Below are 6,258 nucleotides of genomic sequence, written 5' to 3'. Positions count from 1 at the left end.
GCCTTAACCACTTGAGCCACAGGCGCCGAGCCTACAGAAGCTAATTTTAAAGTGCCTATCAGAGCATAATAAACCCTACAGAAGCCTCAGCCTCTGCAATATCATCATAGGTTAATAGCTTTATAAATCATAAACATTAATATGGAGACAATCTAAGAAAAAACTCTTCAGGTGGCATCCAGTTTCTTACAGGCTTCTTCAATGAGCGTCAACATGTTCTTAACCTAGGAGGAATTATGAAGAACAGCCAAGTCCTTTAGAAGAGCATTCTGGTTTGGAATTAGTGTCAAAATTTCTTTCTGAAGTGTGGGTGCTTTGAGACTTTTCTGAGAAAGTTCTGGAAGACAGAGTACACTCCTAATATCCATTTGAAGCCCTTGTTTTAGTGTCCTCTCTTCCTCTTCTACCTCACTCTCCAGAATGTCAATCTTTAGGCTCTGAATATCCTCAGTCATCAATTCTGCAGTTCCTACCATGTTTTCTATTTCTTCTGCAATAATGCCAGACCTTCTTCATTAGCTTGCTCCCATGCCCTTTCCACATTTAGTAGACTTGACACATGAGTTAAGTCCTTCAGCTTTTCAGGAGGGACTTTCAGGGTTTCACAAAGTTGTAGCAATCTTTTTTTCAGTAAGTTGAGATGATACTGTATTTCTTCTTTGTCTACTATTACTCAAAATTGTTATTCTTACTGATTCCATTATTGTTTGCAAATGCTCTCTGCTGCTCTTTGAAAGTGGTTGCAAGGTTTTCCTTTCCTTGGGTGCTATCTTATCTGTTTTATGTTAGTATGCTTTGTTTGTCCTTCAGAAGACAGATGTCTTGGATGATTTTTATTTCTTTTTTCCTGTGTTTCTAACCTTTTTCTCTGACAACTCTTCATCATCATCGGTTTTTCTTTTTGAATTTCTTTTTAACTGTTGAGACTTTTTCTTGGAAACGTGGTTTAGCAGGCATCTTGATCACTAATTTCTGAAGAACCCTTTCAGAAGCCACACTCAGGATAATTCCTTCAGGCCATTCTTGAACCTGTGAGCTCAGGTGATCCGCCTGCCTGGGCCTCCCAGAATGCTGGGATTATAGGCAAAGCACCACCATGCCGGGCCCCACCTTAGCATAGTTTTAAAGATAATATTTAGTATTAAAAGTTTTTATAGAACTGATCTGAAGTTTTGAGTAATTTAAAATTTTGAAAATCATGGCTTGGTGCTCGTAGCTCAGAGGTTAAGGTGCTGGCCACATACACCGGGGCTAATGGGTTTAAACCCAGCCTGGACCAGCTAAAAACAGCAATGACAACTACAACAACGACAACAACAACAACAACAACAACAAATAGCCATGCTTTGTAGTGGGTACCTGTAGTCCTAACTACTTGGGAGCCTGAGGCAAGAGAATCGCTTAAACCCAAGAGTTGTTTTTTTTTTTTTTAAGAGGTTTGTTTATTTATTTATTTTTGCCATTTTTTTTAGCCAGGGCTGGGTTTGAACTCGCCACCTCCAGCATATGGGCCAGCACCCCACTCCTTTGAGCCACAGGCGCCACCCTAAACCCAAGAGTTTGAGGTTACTGTGACTTGTGATGCTGCAGCACTCTACTGAGGGTCACATAGTGAGACTCTTGTCTCAAAAAAAAATTAAAATAAAATTTTGAAACTCAGTTGGGTGTGGTGTTATTTGTGAGGCTATGTTGTAGTGACATCATTTACTGGAAAATTTTTATTCATGTTCTAATTTCTTTTGAGATTTCTATATAGACATAGTAGATCGTGTTTAATACTACACAGATTTTTTTTCAGTGTAGCTAACAGCTGATTCAGTGTTGCCTTAGCCTGATAGACTCCATCTTATTCTCACTATATATACTTTCAGTAAGAAAGATTTAAAAAAATAGTCTTTAATACAAAAACTCTTAAGGGGAAATAATTGGTTTTGGCCCCCCAATACTACAAAGTATCTCCAGTATATGTCTTTTTCTTTTCTTTTCTTTTCTTTCTTTTTTTTTTTTTTTTTTTTTTTTTTTGCAGTTTTTGCCTGGGGCCAGGTTTGAACCTGCCACCTCCAGTATATGAGGCCGGTGCCCTACTCCTTGAGCCAAGCCATCACCCTGGGTAGAGTGCTGTGGCATCACAGCTGACAACAATCTCCAACTCCTGGGCTCAAGTGATTCTCCTGTCTCTGCCTCCCAAGTAGCTGGGACTACAGGCGCCCGTCACAACGCCTGGCTATTTTTTGGTTGCAGCCGTCATTGTTGTTTGGCGGGCCCAGGCTGGATTCGAACCCGCCAGCTCAGGTGTATGTGGCTGGTACCTTAGCCACTTGAACCGTAGGCACCAAGCCTCCAGTATATGTCTATTGTCATCTGTGAGAGGTTCGAATTCCAGCCTTAGTTATTGGCACTAAGTCCCAGGTTTGTGGTGCTTGCACCCTGGAGGTTTGCCATGCTTGGACTGCCAGTGAGCTGAGAAAGCATCCAATTCTGGTTTTGGTGGCAAAATGCCCCTACTTTTTTTTTTTTTTTTTTTGAGACAAGAATCTCACTGAGTTGCCCCAGATAGAGGGCTGTGACATCATCATGGTTCACAGCAACCTCAAACTCTTGGGCTCAAGAGCTCCTCCTGCCTCAGCCTCCCAAATAGCTAGGACTACTGGTACCCACCACATGCTAGCTAGTTTTTCTATTTTTAGTACAGACAGAGTCTTACTCAGGCTGGTCTTGAACTCCTGAGCTTAGGCAATCTGCCAGCCTTGGCCTCCTATAGTGCTAGGACTACAGGCGTGAACCACCAAGTCTGGAAAGACAAAATGCCCTTGTTCCATGGGGTTGGCCTGGGCAGCCGCTAGTCTAAGACGTGGGGAACTTGTCTATGGGGAGACGTGGAATGGAGAAAGGCTGAGGCTTCATCCTTGGACGGGGACAGGCTGGAAGGAGGAGGCTGGGACTGCAGTCGTGGAGAAGTGACAGGCTGGAGAGAATATACTTGATGGAGAGAGAATTTGGGATGTCCTGGCCTTGATGGTGTGGGAACTGGGCCAGATTTGGGAGCACATGCTATTGGGGGGTCCTGGGGTGAAGGAGTTGCTGCTGTAGATTGGCTCCTGCTTCTGTTCCTGGGGGAGCTGGCCCATCTGTCTCACGTTCCCTTGTTGCAGCTGATGCTGCATGTGCTGCTGCTGTGGGGGATAACTGACTCTCTGGGGCTGCTGAAACTGGGAGTGGTTGGCCATTCTGGGACTTATTCCTGGCCCTGTTCACTGTTGCTATTGTTGCTGCCATTGTATCATCCACTGTCTTCTCAGGATGTCTTAAAACTGAAGGTGTGGTGTTGTGGTTCATGTTCACTTGCTGAGGCTGGGTGTTCATCCCTCCCCTAGGTGGCCGGACTTGCTGCTGTGGTGGCTGCGGGAGCAGGCCAGCCTTTCACATGCCTGCTTGCATCAGATTCATGTTCTGCATGGCTGGATTGGAGTGGACCCTTGCTGGCCTGGCATGGTAGGTGGCTGAAGTCCCAGCTGCCTCTGAGGCATGCTAGGCTTTGGGATGGGGGGAGGGTTGTGGATCAAAGTTGACCTGCTTGAAAGCTCACTGCTTGATAAATGCAGTCCACAGCTGGAGGTTGATGTGAAGGATATGAAGCACCTGCTCTTGCTGTAGGGGAGAGCTGGGAGATCTGAGAGTCTGCAAAAGGTTTTGTAAGGCTTGTTGAGACACAGTGCCTGCTATGAGTGGGCTCACACCTACCTGCCTCAGTCCCGGTTGTGGAGCCACATTCAAGGGCTGACCATGCCGGGCCACTGGCATCATGGCTGGCCTTGGCATCCCACACTGTGATTGCTGGGGCCGAGGCAATGCTCCTTGGGCCCAGGGTAGCTGTTGCCGCATCCCTTTGGGTCCCAAACATGGCTCCAAATGCTCACTTGGACCGTGGGCCATGGGAGGTCGGTTCATACCCATGGGGCCATGGGAGACTGGGGCATCTGGTATTGGACTGGCCTTTGAAATATTTGCACACAGGCCATCTGATGCTTTGTCTTGGCTGCCTGCTGAATCCGGATTTCCATTTCCACTGCTGCAGGTGGGGGTCCTGGAAGGAGTGGCTGAGTAGTCTGAGGAGGGGTTGGAGGGGTCACCTGCTTTATGCTGGGATATAGGGCCTGCCGTCTGGGGCCTGGGCAAGTAGGGCGGCATGCTGTTGGGAGGGGTGGGCTGAGACTGAGAGGTGGGCTGGGGCTGGGACATCTGAGTGGTGGCTGGCTGTTAGCAGGAGTTGGGGAGGGCAGGCCCTGCTGCTGTCCCACTGCACCATCCTCCTGCAGAGCACCTGGCCCCCCTGTGGCTGGTGCTAGAACTTCTGCTTGATGTCTAGGCCCAGTGGCATGGGTGCTTATTCTCCTGGTGTGCTTGGCATGGTAGCAGTGGAGGGCAATGAGCTGCTTGCAGATGAGCTACCTGCCATTGGTTTTCCATTTGTGACCCTTGGTACGCTGCATAGGCTTCATCTTGTGGTGGGAGGCCAGGGAGCAACTGGCATTCCAGCACTGGCAGGTGTGGACCAGAGACTGGATGCAGTGCTGATGCTCAGGCAGTGAGTCTCCTGGGCTCTGAGTGGCTGCAGCCTGCCGGTTGTTGCCCCCATCATCTAAGCCATTTGTGGCCATGGTTTTTAGTGTTATAGCAGGTAATACACACGTCATAATTTTCACAGACAGCGCAGTGCCAGAGCATCTCCACGTGGTGCTTGCACTTACCACAGGTGTAGACAAAGTAGTCTGGACTCTGCATGTGCAGCTCCACCAGCATGCACGTGGTGGACCACTGGGTTCTTTGGAGTGAAGAAACTCCAGGTGCTTGTCCCTTGTGAGGGTGACAAATGCATCCTGATCATCTGTCAGGTTGCAGGGGATGAGAGGGTCAGAAGCAATGATGGGAGGCCAGGAATAGGCAGGAGGGCCAGCAAGGAGGCACTCCCAAAGAAGACCTCTTTATGTTTGTCCATGGTGGCTAAAAACTGGATTTTTTTTTTTTGAGACAGAGCCTCAAGCTGTCCCCCTGGGTAGAGTGCCATGGCATCACGCTCACAGCAACCTCAAACTCCTGGGCTCAAGCGAGTCTCCTGCCTCAGCCTCCCAAGTAGCTGGGACTACAGGCGCCTGCCACAATGCCTGGCCATTTTTTATTTTGGTTGCAGCCATCATTGTTGTTTGGTGGGCCCAGGCTGGGGATTCGAACCCGCCACCTTAGGTGTATGTGGCTGGCGCCTTAGCCGCTTGAGCCACAGGCACTGAGCCTAAAAGCTGAATTTTTAAAGATAAACAAAATTGATAAATCTCTGGCTAGACAGAGATTTTCAGGGTCTAAAAAGAGAAATTGTCAGTATCAGGGCTGAAAAAGCTAATGTCATGATAGATTTTGAAAATATTGAAAGGATGATAAGAGAATATTATAAACAGCATATGGCAATAAAATCTACAGCTTAGATGAAGGTAATCTTTAGCTGAATCCTATCCTTGCATAGCTCCCCTTCACTCCCCTGCTTTATCCTGACTCCCTGACTCTTCCTCCTAAGTCACTCGCCCAAGTCCCCACCTCAGGCCTCGCTTCTGGAGAACCCAACCTAAAACAGTCTCTTCCCTGACACTCTCCTGTCCCGATGCCTTGGCCATTCCCCCAAACTTACTGAACATCTTGGCCCATGGATGCCAATGGCCAAAAGCATCAGAATAGTAGGAACCATAGAGTGGATCTAACAGGAGCTAAAGGCGGCCAGAGGCTATCAGCAACAACATGTACAAGAAAAGACTATTTAATATGTGAAATGTGGGAGAATTATCAAGCAGTTAAATGCTTCTGTGGTATGTTACAGGCAATACTGTGTGGAGTCTATGTGTCTGCATTAACTTTCTTTTCTAGCAAGTAGGGCACAAGGCAAGGCACATCGTTTAAAAACAAAATCAACACACAAAGCAGAGTGGAGATGAAGACAGCTGACTAGACACGTCCACAAATAGGGACCAGATGTCTCGTGGACAGCAACACATCAAATAGAGTATATGAGAGAGAACGCTGGAATTCAGCAGAGAAGCGACAGAGACACTCTGGGTCACAGAAAATGAGGTTGGCAGCAGCGAAGTGAAGCAACTCAAGGCCAGGAGATACTCCCCATTGCATTTAGAAAAACCAACAGAAAGTCTCTTAGGGCTCAGCGCCTATAGCTCAACCGGCTAAGGCGCCAGCCATGTACACCTAAGGTGGCGGGTT

General features: G+C 47.6%; 1 pseudogene; it reads right to left on the bottom strand.

Annotated features, from left to right (window-relative positions):
* Positions 1-167: 167 nt before the first annotated feature.
* LOC100953677 lies at positions 168-4,188 on the bottom strand (annotated as a pseudogene).
* Positions 4,189-6,258: the final 2,070 nt, after the last annotated feature.

Source organism: Otolemur garnettii, unplaced genomic scaffold (assembly GCF_000181295.1).
Source record: "Otolemur garnettii isolate 467f Iridium unplaced genomic scaffold, OtoGar3 scaffold00047, whole genome shotgun sequence".
Lineage (NCBI taxonomy): Eukaryota > Metazoa > Chordata > Mammalia > Primates > Galagidae > Otolemur > Otolemur garnettii.
Note: the sequence above shows the minus strand (reverse complement) of the source record. Positions and strands in the feature narration are given on the sequence as shown.